Below are 13,202 nucleotides of genomic sequence, written 5' to 3' on the forward strand. Positions count from 1 at the left end.
CGACTACCAGTGAGAGGGTGCCCAGTCTTGTTGAAATATGAAGCCGTCTTCGAGCAGTGAGATACTACTGACAGTTAACCGTGTTTCCATCAAAGAAGAATGTGCCGTAAACAGACCATCCGGATATCGCACAAATGCAAATGCACTGACTGCATGTGGGTTTTGTAGGCCCTAAATTCGAACATTGTGTTTGTTTACCGGACCACTAATATGGAAAATCTCTTCATCACTGAACACAATGTGTTGTGCAAAAGTGTTATAATTGTCAATGGCATTAAGAATCTTGTTACAAACTGTCACACGTTTGCGTTTGTCATGGGGACACTGAGCTTGTAACAGCTGTAACTTGTACAGCTTCATAACCAACGTCTCAAAACACGCCAAATTGTGGTTGCAGGCATCATGATTTTGAAGGACTACATTGAAAAGCAGTTTGAATTCGAGAATTCTTCAGGAACACGAGGGCGACTGGACTCTTCCTTTACATACACATCCTGTATCTAGAAACTGTTGATACAATCTGCGAATGTTCCACCCGGTCGAAGGATCGATTTGGTACCTCAACCTGAAATGTCTTTGCACTGTAATCAAGGAATTACACTTCGCAAACTCGAGAACACAAAATGATTTCTGCTGGGCAGTAGCGATTTTAAACATACGATTGTTACCAAGCAAAACTGAAGACGACTGACATCTAGCGGCTGTTAATATGAACTAGACCATGCATTCGTTTCTCCAATAACCGAGCCGAGGCGCAGCGATTGATAATTTGGACAAAATAATACTTTGTAATACGTATATTCTTTTAGGAACTCCCTGTATAATAGGAGTCCTACCGTAACAACTAGAAGGACAAAATTTACATCTTGCTCATTTGTAGCTTTGCGTGGAGCTGCTGTAGCTTTGTACGGTACCCGATACAGACTGTTACGGTGCTTATATCTTTCTCACAACAGCAGTGTATGTCGCACTTTCTTGCAACCGTTTACTTGTTTCAGTATAAACAGTAGCAAGAAGTCTTCCTAGTTCCTCAAGGATTATACTTATTTTGTAAAGAATGTTTCTTTTCCACTCTAAATTTATTTCTTTCCACTGACCAAAACCTTATAGGCATTAATGTCAGACATACTGTAGAATATAATAACAGACGAACAACTGGTTTTTCTCTTGCAAGTATATCTGGCAATAAACTGGTCGTGCGTCTCTGCTGCACCTTCCGTGGAATTGTAGCCTCATATCACTTTTGGCTTTTTATCATCTCTTCTGCTTACTTCCGTATCATTATGCGTTGTGCTCATCAGTATCATTTTCTTATTTTGTTGGATTGTATGGTACTATTGTCGTATCTATCGTTAAATAGAGTTCTGAACTGTGGACGTCTTTGCATGTTAACGCAGGCAGTTCTGTCTGGCCTTTTCTGGCTGTACAGAACATCGTATCCTTTCTTTTGAGCAGAGCTTGACTAAATACATATGATGTAAAGGAATTATCACATCTAATACTACGCCCCCTTAGCTCATACGTCAGGTCCATGACTACGTTTTTGATTTGTGTTTTCAGAGCCAATGAGGTAGCACTGTCACACAATGTCCATATATTTATCCCATACTTGAAGCGTTAGATTCAAATATGTTTTCTGAACGGACATCGATCTCTAAAACCACCAGCTGCTCATCAACTGCTATATTTCATCTAGTGTTATCTAATTTTGCAAGTATTTCCTGAACCATCAGTCTTGAATCTCATACAATGCGGCCTGCCACGAATTCCTCTCCTGTGCCAACCTCTTCATCTCAGAGCAACACTTTCAATTTGCGTCCCCATTATCTTCTGAAAGTAATCTGATCTCTGTCTACAACTACAGTTCCTACCCTCAACAGCTTCGTCTAGTACCATGGAAGCTATTCCCTGATGTCTTAACAGAGCTCCTTCCATCCTGCCCCTTCTTATTTTCACTGATTTCCATATACATTTTTTCTCCTCAATTTCACGGAGAACCACGTCGTTTCTTACTTTAGCAATCCATCTGGTTTAACATCTTTAACTGCTAATGAAAACGTCCTCGGTTCCCGTTAGAACCTTGCCATTGCTTAAATTTTGAATAAAAATCATCAGCGATGGAGGCCGAATATATGCGGCATAGGAAGTCGCTGTCGGTCTTCTAATGGTCTTCTCAAACAATGCGGAGGACAGAGGCCCCAGGGCACTGTATTGCTGTTGGAGGTGGGAAAATACCCGCTAAAATACAGAAGAATCAGCAATGATCAAACGCCAGAGGATACAGGGGGCAATGGAATCATTGCATTAAGGATACATAATGTGTGTTCACAAGACATAGAACTTCTAATTTTAAAAGTGTCGTGATGATCTCACTATTGGGAAAAGATTACGGACTAGCCCCCCATTCGGATCTCCAGGAGGATAATGGCTAGGTAGACGTGGCCACGAGAAAAAAGTGTGAACAACCAATACAAGGGTAATGCTATATTTGTCGGGGCGTGGGATGTCAGAAACCTGAACATGGTAGGGAAGCTAGGAAATCTGAAAAGTGAAATGTTAAGACTCAATCTAAATAAGGTGCGGATCGTTAAAGTGAAATGGAAACAAGTAAAGGATTTCCGGTCAGGTGAGTATAGAAGATCAACCGCAGCAGAGAATGGTACAACGAAGATAGGACTCTTTATGAATGGGAGGGTAGGGCAGAGAGTGAGTTAATGTGAGCAGTTCAGTGACAGGGCTGAAGTCATCAGTATCAAAGCAAAGAAGATAGAGCAGATACACTGAAGCACCAGAGAGACTGGAATAGTCATGCGTATTCAAATACGGAGCTATGTTATCAGGCAGAACAAACCGCTGCGGTCGGCAACGCCTGTATAAGACAACAAATGTGTGGCTCAATTGTTAGATCGCTAACTGCTGCTATAATGGCAGGTTATCAAGATTTATGTGAGTCTGAACGTGATGTTATAATCGGGGCACGAGCGATGGGACAGAGCATCTCTGACTTAGCGATGAATTGGGGATTTTCCCGTAGGACAGTTTCACGAATGTACCGAGCATATCAGGAATCAGGTAGAACATCAAATCTTCGCAATGGTTGCAGCTGGAAAAAGATCCTCGATGATCGGGGCCGACGACGACTGAAACGAATCGTCCAATGTGATAAAAGTGCAACCCTTCCATAAACTGCTGTACATTTCAATTCTGGGCTATCAACGAGTGTCAGCGTACGAATCATTAAACGAAACATAGTCGATATGAGCTTTCGGAGCCGAAGACCCACCAGTTTACCGTTCATGACTGCACGACACAAAGGTTTACGCCTCACCTGGGCCCGTCAACACCGACATTGGACTGTTAATGACTGGAAACATTTTGCCTTGTCGACGACTCTCGTTTCAAATTGTATAGAGTGGGTGAACGTGTACAGGTATGGAGAAAACCATTTGAATGCAAGGGTCCTGCATATCAGCAGGAGACTGTACAAGCACGTGGAGACTCTGTAACGGTGTGAGACGTGTGCAGTGGAAGTGATACGGGACCCCTGGTACGTCTAGTTACGACTCTGACCGGTGCCAAGTACGTAAGCATCGCGTTTTTATCACCTGCATCCACTCAAGTCCATTATACATTCAGACTGACTTCGACAATTCCAGTAGGACAATGCGACACACCACACGTCCAGAATTGCTACAGAGATGTTCCAGGAACATTCTTCTGAGTTTCAACACTTCCGCTGACCACCGAACACCCCAGAAATCCACATTATTGAGCGTATCTGGGATACCTTGCAACGTGCTACTCAAAACATAGCTTCAATACTCGTACTGATTTATGGGTAGCTCTACAGGATTCATGGTGCAATTTCCCTCCAGCACTACTGCAGACAGTAGTCGACTCAATGCCACGTCGTGTAGCGGACCTTCTGCGTGCTCGCGGGGGCTCTACACGATATTGGGCAGTCTGTTTGGTTCTAAAGTCTCGTTTTCCACACGACACAAGCCCTTCTCACTCCCTTACAGTCTGGGAAGCATTTCATGCAGAAGAATGATTAGAAATTATGTGCTAGAAGCTGAGTATACCTTTCATATAATATACGAGAAGTGTCAGTCCATACTCCCCGAACATCACCGTTCTTTGTTTATACTCTCCTGGAAATTGAAATAAGAACACCGTGAATTCATTGTCCCAGGAAGGGGAAACTTTATTGACACATTCCTGGTGTCAGATACATCACATGATCACACTGACAGAACCACAGGCACATAGACACAGGCAACAGAGCATGCACAATGTCGGCACTAGTACAGTGTATATCCACCTTTCGCAGCAATGCAGGCTGCTATTCTCCCATGGAGACGATCGTAGAGATGCTGGATGTAGTCCTGTGGAACGGCTTGCCATGCCATTTCCACCTGGCGCCTCACTTGGGCCAGCGTTCGTGCTGGACGTGCAGACCGCGTGAAACGACGATTCATCCAGTCCCAAACATGCTCAATGGGGGACAGATCCGGAGATCTTGCTGGCCAGGGTAGTTGACTTACACCTTCTAGAGCACGTTGGGTGGCACGGGACACATGCGGACGTGCATTGTCCTGTTGGAACAGCAAGTTCCCTTGCCGGTCTAGGAATGGTAGAACGATGGGTTCGATGACGGTTTGGATGTACCGTGCACTATTCAGTGTCCCCTCGACGATCACCAGAGGTGTACGGCCAGTGTAGGAGATCACTCCCCACACCATGATGCCGGGTGTTGGCCCTGTGTGCCTCGGTCGTATGCAGTCCTGATTGTGGCGCTCACCTACACGGCGCCAAACACGCATACGACCATCATTGGCACCAAGGCAGAAGCGACTCTCATCGCTGAAGACGACACGTCTCCATTCGTCCCTCCATTCACGCCTGTCGCGACACCACTGGAGGCGGGCTGCACGATGTTGGGGCGTGAGCGGAAGACGGCCTAACGGTGTGCGGGACCGTAGCCCAGCTTCATGGAGACGGTTGCGAATGGTCCTCGCGAAACCCCAGGAGCAACAGTGTCCCTAATTTGCTGGGAAGTGGCGGTGCGGTCCCCTACGGCACTGCGTAGAATCCTGCGGTCTTGGCGTGCATCCGTGCGTCGTTGCGGTCCGGTCCCAGGTTGACGGGCACGTGCACCTTCCGCCGACCACTGGCGACAACATCGATGTACTGTGGAGACCTCACGCCCCACGTGTTGAGCGATTCGGCGGTACGTCCACCCGGCCTCCCGCATGCCCACTATACGCCCTCTCTCAAAGTCCGTCAATTGCACATACGGTTCACGTCCTCGCTGTCGCGGCATGCTACCAGTGTTAAAGATTGCGATGGAGCTCCGTATGCCACGGAAACTGGCTGACACTGACGGCGGCGGTGCACAAATGCTGCGCAGCTAGCGCCATTCGACGGCCAACACCGCGGTTCCTGGTGTGTCCGCTGTGCCGTGCGTGTGATCATTGCTTGTACATCTCTCTCGCAGTGTCCGGAGCAAGTATGGTGGGTCTGACACACCGGTGTCAACGTGTTCTTTTTTCCATTTCCAGGAGTGTATAGTCAGGAAGCTACCTATCTTTAAGAGTCATGTGTTGTGCGACAAGCTCTTCACTAACAGTCGACATCAGCCTCACTACTGATGAAGTACAACTCCAGCTACAAACACTACTCCAGTCGCTATACACTCTCACAGCCGGTGATGTGAACTGACAGACGCCAACTGGGACTGAGACTGAGTCATCCTGTCCGCGGTGGCGATCTAAATACTGGACGTCGAGAGGGCGTTGGAGGCTTGTTGCGAGTCTGACAGCTTCCCCCAGCACGGTAGGAATGAGAGAGGAGAAAGACTAACTGGAAAAATTTAGTAATGATGACCAGTAGGGTGAAGACCAAGAAACTGATCAGGAAGAATTAATGAACAAATCAGTGGGATACTCAAGTACTAAGGAATAAAGAGACACATTTCAATTCCTCTCCGTCTATAAATATCGGATTAATGAAGAGCGCAGTAGGCAGTTCAGTGCAAGCAGAAAGGACACCTCTAGAAAGAGCATTAATAGAAGTTGGAGAGGAAAATTTAAGTACAAGAAAGGTAAATATGAAGAAACCATGGGTGGTGGAAGAAATACAGAAAAGAAGGTACAACAATGGCGGAGGAAATTCAAGAAATCAGAAATATGAGACAGCTAAAAATTAAATAAATAGTAAGTGTAGATAAGCTAAGGCAAACTGACTGCATGAACAAAGCGAAGAAATCGAAAAAGAAAAGGCTGTCGGGAGGAATGATTTAACAAACAAAAATTTCGAAAAATCCTTCTGTGAAATTAAAAGAAAGGGCGCTATCAGTAAGGGGGCATTGGGAATTCCATTGTTTAAAAGTATAGGGGAAGAGGCTGTTTATAAAGAGTATATTGAAGGCATCTATGAGGGGAGGACTTGTCTGATGACGCGGTATAAGAAGAAACTTGAGTCGACAGTGAATAGATGGGGATACAGTGCTGCAGTCAGAATTTAAAAGATCTTTGGACAAATTAATATCAAATAAGAGGGTAGGGGTAGATAACATTTTAGTGGAATTTCTAAAGTCACTGGAGGAAACTGCATGAAAAGACAATTCATGTTGTTGTGTAGAATGAATGAAACGTGTGATACTTTCAGCCTTTCGGAATAATATCATCCACACAATTCGGAAGGTAGCAAGTTCAAAGAAGTGCGGAAACTATAGTACAATGAGCTTAACAGTTTATGCATCCAAGAGTAATATACAGAAGAGTGGGAAAGAGGATTGAGGATCTGTAGGATATCGTCTGTTTTAGCTTTGGGAGAGGTGAAGCAACCGATAGGCAGTTCTGACGTTGCAGCTGGTAATGGAAGCTAGAATGAATTATCAAGACACGTTCATTTGATGACCTAGATTAACTATTCGACAATGTAAAATGGTGCGAGATGTTCGAAAATATGAGAAAAATTAGCTTAACGTGTAATTACAAGGACAAAGAGGCAATAATGAGACCAAAAGACCAAGAATGAAGCACTCGGAATAAAAATAATAGGAGACAGAAATGTAGTCTTTCATCCCTACCGTGCAGTCTACACAGCGAAGGAGCAATGACTGAAATACAAGAAAGGCTGAACAATGGTATCGAAGTTAAGTGTGCAAAGATACCACTTTATAATTCGCTGATAATATAGCGATCCTCAGTGAGATTAAAGAATCAGTTGAATGGAATGAATACTCTAATGAGGTGGGAGTAATGGATTTAGAGTGCATCGAATAATTCGAAAGTAATGAGAAGTAGCAGAAATAAGGACATCGAGTCCTGACAGGAAGAAGGGAAAGGAAAATAGGACGTATGTTAAGACACGATGGAGTAGCTTCCAGTACTAAGAGAAGCTCAAGAGGGTAAAAACAGCAGATGAAACAGAGATTCAGTGTATAGTTGAGGACATAGGTTGGAATTGTTACTCTGAGAGGTAAAGGTTGGCACAGAATACAATTTCGTGGAGGGCCGCATGAAACCTGTCAGAAGACTCATGACCCAAAGAAAAAAAATAAAAAGAATGGCCTTTGGCAAAGCCTAATATTTACTTTCGCGCCTTGTTTAATGCACTTCGTCATATTTAACGCACTTTTCGTCATCTGTACATATTAATAAATTAAAGCCCCTGGCCACATTTTTCTCTCTGTATCTGAAGGTTAATCTCCCGTACTACTGTAACTATTTTGATATGGTATCCGGTAATAGACTAAATCACGACGGAGGTTTATATGTATAATGTAAAACCTTTTCCGTTATGCCAGACAATTCGTCTGGCTATGAATTACTGCTACCTGTACGTAATCGGCGCGGGTCGCTAATGAAACTAAAATTCCAAAGTCAGAAAATCTGTGTTGCATAGTGAACACGTCTTCGACCAGTATTACGATGCATTTTATGTACATATAACGTAAATAATCTACGAAAGAAGCAAGGGGGGATCTCCACCAAATTTTACCACAAATATCGTTAGTTATGTTGCAGCTATGAGAAAGCCTCAAGTCCAGGTGAGAGCGAATTTTATGTTACCGACTGCGTTTTACGGGCTGAAAGAACGCTGAGGTACTGCAAGACGTTTAACAGCCACTGATACTCTCCACACTGTACGCCACTGACATTGAATGCACTGTAACAGGCCACAGCAAATCAGTTCGATGTACTGTTTCGTGGGCAACGTAAGAGGCATGTGCAGATCTAGGTTCCGCTCACCCCTTCAGTCTTCATCAAAAGAGAACGTATAGTATAAGCGTTAATCTCACAGCTCCAGTAGAACAAGGACCTCTCCTCATTAAAAAAACCTACGCACCTGCAATATTTCGTATTGTCAGGGGGAAACTACGGGGCCTCGTGTTCTAGTCGGAGCGACATGTACCAGACGCTTTGACTGTGCTTTGCGTTTCCGCTTCACGCCACAGAGTGGGATGGAACGCGTCCGCCTGTCCATTCGCTGTCACGCGCGCTCCTGTGTAGAGGAGATAGGCCGCCCGCTCTGCTGTGAGAATTGACCATTGTCATCCCCAGTGTCTCCCTGATGAACAAAACAGACACAAAGGGCCAGAGAGTGGGACACATGGAGCAGTGGAATTCATTCTGCGGTTACGGCTATTACCAGTCACCTGTCGCTGGTGGCCTCTCTTTAGTGTTCTGCTAAAAATGAGGATGTTATTTATCGATTAAACATACCCTCTCAGCAAATATTCCCGCGTATACGTTGCTAGTAATCTGTAGGCTCCAAAATATAGCTAAGTGATCAATTTATGTAGAAAGAGGATATTTTATTTAAACAAAGAGTGGTATTTCAGTCTGTAGTCTTTGGAATACCGAATTGTTATCGTCTATCCCTTTTTACGATTTCGCGGTAACTTCTGTTTCCATGAAATTACGTATATCACCTGCACTCTTTTCCACGCTGTTATCTCCTCTTCATCTCGGCAATCTACATGAATCTTCTTACTCCAATGATGCCTTGGTTCCCATCTATCGTTCGCACCCACAGTCCACATCCTACCTCCACACAAGCGCCCGCTCTTCTGGCACACACAGACACACACACACACACACACACACACACACACACATACACACACACACCACATTTCAAATGTCTCTATTCTCTTATTCTTGGTGCCGTTTATCGTTCATGCTTCACTTAAATATAAGGCTACACTCCTGATTAGTACTTTTAGAAAAGGATCCCTCACAAATATATATTCGATCTCTACGAACTCCTCCTCTGCATTAAAAATGTTATTGCCCTTGCAGTCTATATTTAATATCTTTCTCGTGTCTGCAATGCCTGTTATTTTGTTCTCAAAGTGACAAAGCAGTTGCTGCTCAATACGGAGATGAAAAATCATGACAGATGGACTCCTGTTGATGTTCTTCGACTCACTTCTGCAGTCTGGTTTCTGTGAAAGTAGCAGATAACCTTACACTTCCTACATTTCATCCCTTCTATCTTTATATTATAGAAAACTCCCCTTTTTTTCTTTTTTGAGCCATCAGTCTACTAACTTGTTTGTTGCAGCCCACCATGAGTTCCTTTCCTGTACCAACCTCTTCATCCTAGAGTATCTCTTGAAAGCTACGTCTTCAATTATTTCCTGGATGTATTCCAATCTCTGTCTTCCTACACAGTTTTTACCTTCTACAGCTCCCTCCAGTATCATGGAAGTCATTCCCTCATGTCTTAACACATGTCCTATCACCCAGACCCTCCCCCATGTGAGTTTTCTCCACATATTCCTTTCCTTTCCAGCTCCGCGCAGAACATCCTATACCTATAAATCCTCCTAATTTTCAACATTCGTCTGTAACACCGTAATTGCTTCGATTCTCTTCTGTTCCGGCTTTTCCGCTGCCCATGTTTCACTACCATACAAAGCTGATCCTCAAATGCATATTCTGAGAAATGTCTTCATACTAAGGGCTACGTTTGAAACTAGGAAACATCTTTTGGCCTGGAATGTTCTTTTTACAGGTGGTAGTCTGCTGTTCATGTCCTCCTTGTTCCGTCAGTCACTGCCTACTGTGATGCCTAGGTAATAGAATTCGTTAACTTCCTCTACTTCGTGACCAATATGTTTCTCGCTTTTATCTTCGTTTCTGCTACTTCTCATTACTTTTGTCTTTCTCCGATTTTCTCTCATTCCATATTCTGTACTCATAAGACTATTCAGTAGATCATGTAATTCTTCTTAACTTTCACTCAGGACAGCAACGTCATCAGCGAATCGTGTCATGGATATCCTTTCACCGTCAATTTTAATTCCACTCCTGATTCATTCTTTAATTTCTTTAACTTCTTCTTTGATATACATAATGAACAGTATGGGCGAAACAACACATCCCTGTCTTATACCCCTTTTAATCAGAAAACTTCGTTCTTGGTCGTCTACATATATTATTCCTTGTTCACTCTTGTATATATTGTATATTATCCGTCTCTCCGTAAGGCTAAACCGTATTTTTGTCATAATTTCGAATATCTTGCACCACTTTTCACTGTCGAGCGGTCTTTCCCCGTAGTCAAGCCCTATGAACTTGTCTTGATTGTCTTTTAGTCTTGTATTGTATTGTATTACAGTCGGGACCTAGAAACGACATACAGACATCGTCCCCGCCGTAGCCCTCTGTGGCTGACAACCCCACAAGAAGTTACAGCACTCCACTCACCCCACCGCAGGCCTACACCGAACCCAGGGTTATTGTGCGGTTCGGCCCCCAGTGGACTACCCCGGAAACGTCTCATTTCTGACTAGTGTTCCCTCGAGCATGGGTGTGTGTTTCGTCCATAGCAGAAGTTAGTTTAAGTTAGATTAACTAACGTATAGGCTTAGGGACCGATGACCTCAGCAGTTTGGTCCCATAAAACATTACCAAAAATTTCCAATTTTTTTCCAGACGAGTGTGACCCGAATATTTGCGTAGTACAGTAATTATGGTGTACGCGTACGTGGAGACAGTTTTCGCGCGGCAGTCGCCGACACAGTGTAACTGAGGCGGAGTAAGGGGAACCAGCACGCATTCGTCGAGGCAGATCGAAAACCGCCTTAACAACCATCCATAGGCTGGCCGGCACATCGCACCTCGACACTAATCCGCCGGGCGTATTCATGCCGAGGACTAGCACGCCTTCCCGATCAGGCAGCAGTGCGTTATGCCGCACAGCTAGACACTTGGGTTTTTTACTCTTTCTTCCATTATCAGCAGCAAAGTAATAATCCCCTCTCTGGTGCTTTTACCTTTCCTCAAGGCAAATTGATTGTCATATTACAAACCCTCAACATTCTTTTCCATTCTTCTACACATTGTTCTTGTAAGCTACATAGATTCTCGATAAGCTATTAAGCTGAAACTTCCTGGCAGATTAAACTGTGTGCCCGACCGAGATTCGAACTCGGGACCTTTTCCTTTCGCGGGCAAGTGCTCTACCAACTGAGCTACCGAAGCACGAATCACGTCCGGTACTCACAGCTTTACTTCTGCCAGTATCCGTCTCCTGCCTTCCAAACTTTACAGAAGCTCTTCTGCGAACCATGCAGAGCTAGCCCCCAGGCTGTGGCTAAGCCATGTCTCCGCAATATCCTTTCTTTCAGGAGTGCTAGTTCTGCATGGTTCGCAGAAGAGCTTCTGTAAAGTTTGGAAGTTAGGAGACGGATACTGGCAGAAGTAAAGCTGGGAGTACCGGACGTGATTCGTGCTTCGGTAGCTCAGTTGGTAGAGCACTTGACGCGAAAGGCAAAGGTCCCGAGTTCGAATCTCGGTCGGGCACACAGTTTTAATCTGCCAGGAAGTTTCATATCAGCGCACACTCCGCTGCAGAGTGAAAATCTCATTCTGGAAACTTCCCCCAGGCTGTGGCTAAGCCATGTCTCCGCAATATCCTTTCTTTCAGGAGTGCTAGTTCTGCACGGTTCGCAGAAGAGCTTCTGTAAAGTTTGGAAGGTAGGAGACGGATACTGGCAGAAGTAAAGCTGTGAGTACCGGACGTGATTCGTGCTTCGGTAGCTCAGTTGGTAGAGCACTTGACGCGAAAGGCAAAGGTCCCGAGTTCGAATCTCGGTCGGGCACACAGTTTTAATCTGCCAGGAAGTTTCATATCAGCGCACACTCCGCTGCAGAGTGAAAATCTCATTCTGGAAACATCCCCCAGGCTGTGGCTAAGCCATGTCTCCGCAATATCCTTTCTTTCAGGAGTGCTAGTTCTGCACGGTTCGCAGAAGAGCTTCTGTAAAGTTTGGAAGGTAGGAGACGGATACTGGCAGAAGTAAAGCTGTGAGTACTGGACGTGATTCGTGCTTCGGTAGCTCTTGCCCGCGAAAGGCAAAGGTCCCGAGTTCGAATCTCGGTCGGGCACACAGTTTTAATCTGCCAGGAAGTTTCATATCAGCGCACACTCCGCTGCAGAGTGAAAATCTCATTCTGGAAACGTCCCCCAGGCTGTGGCTAAGCCATGTCTCCGCAATATCCTTTCTTTCAGGAGTGCTAGTTCTGCATGGTTCGCAGAAGAGCTTCTGTAAAGTTTGGAAGGTAGGAGACGGATACTGGCAGAAGTAAAGCTGTGAGTACCGGACGTGAATAATGCTTCGGTAGCTCAGTTGGTAGAGCACTTGCCCGCGAAAGGCAAAGGTCCCGAGTTCGAATCTCGGTCGGGCACACAGTTTTAATCTGCCAGGAAGTTTCATATCAGCGCACACTCTGCTTCAGAGTGAAAATCTCATTCTGGAAACATCCCCCAGGCTGTGGCTAAGCCATGTCTCCGCAATATCCTTTCTTTCAGGAGTGCTAGTTCTGCATGGTTCGCAGAAGAGCTTCTGTAAAGTTTGGAAGGTAGGAGACGGATACTGGCAGAAGTAAAGCTGTGAGTACCAGACGTGATTCGTGCTTCTGTAGCTCAGTTGGTAGAGCACTTGCCCGCGAAAGGCAAAGGTCCCGAGTTCGAATCTCGGTCAGGCACACAGTTTTAATCTGCCAGGAAGTTTCATATCAGCGCACACTCCGCTGCAGAGTGAAAATCTCATTCTGGGGCTATGAAGCTGATTGTGCGATAATTCTAACATTTGCCGGCTCTTGCAGTATACGGAGTTGTGTGGATGATATTTTTCTGGAAATCAGATCGTATGTTTCCTGACTCGTATCTGCTACACACCA

At 44.9% G+C, this 13,202-nt stretch overlaps 1 non-coding gene across 1 annotated transcript; it reads left to right on the top strand.

The window, feature by feature from the left end:
- Positions 1 to 12,633: 12,633 nt before the first annotated feature.
- Positions 12,634 to 12,708, top strand: Trnas-cga (transfer RNA serine (anticodon CGA)). Its single transcript has one exon. It is a non-coding gene; the product is annotated as a tRNA-Ser (tRNA).
- Positions 12,709 to 13,202: the final 494 nt, after the last annotated feature.

This window comes from Schistocerca gregaria, chromosome 3 (genome assembly GCF_023897955.1).
Source record: "Schistocerca gregaria isolate iqSchGreg1 chromosome 3, iqSchGreg1.2, whole genome shotgun sequence".
NCBI lineage: Eukaryota > Metazoa > Arthropoda > Insecta > Orthoptera > Acrididae > Schistocerca > Schistocerca gregaria.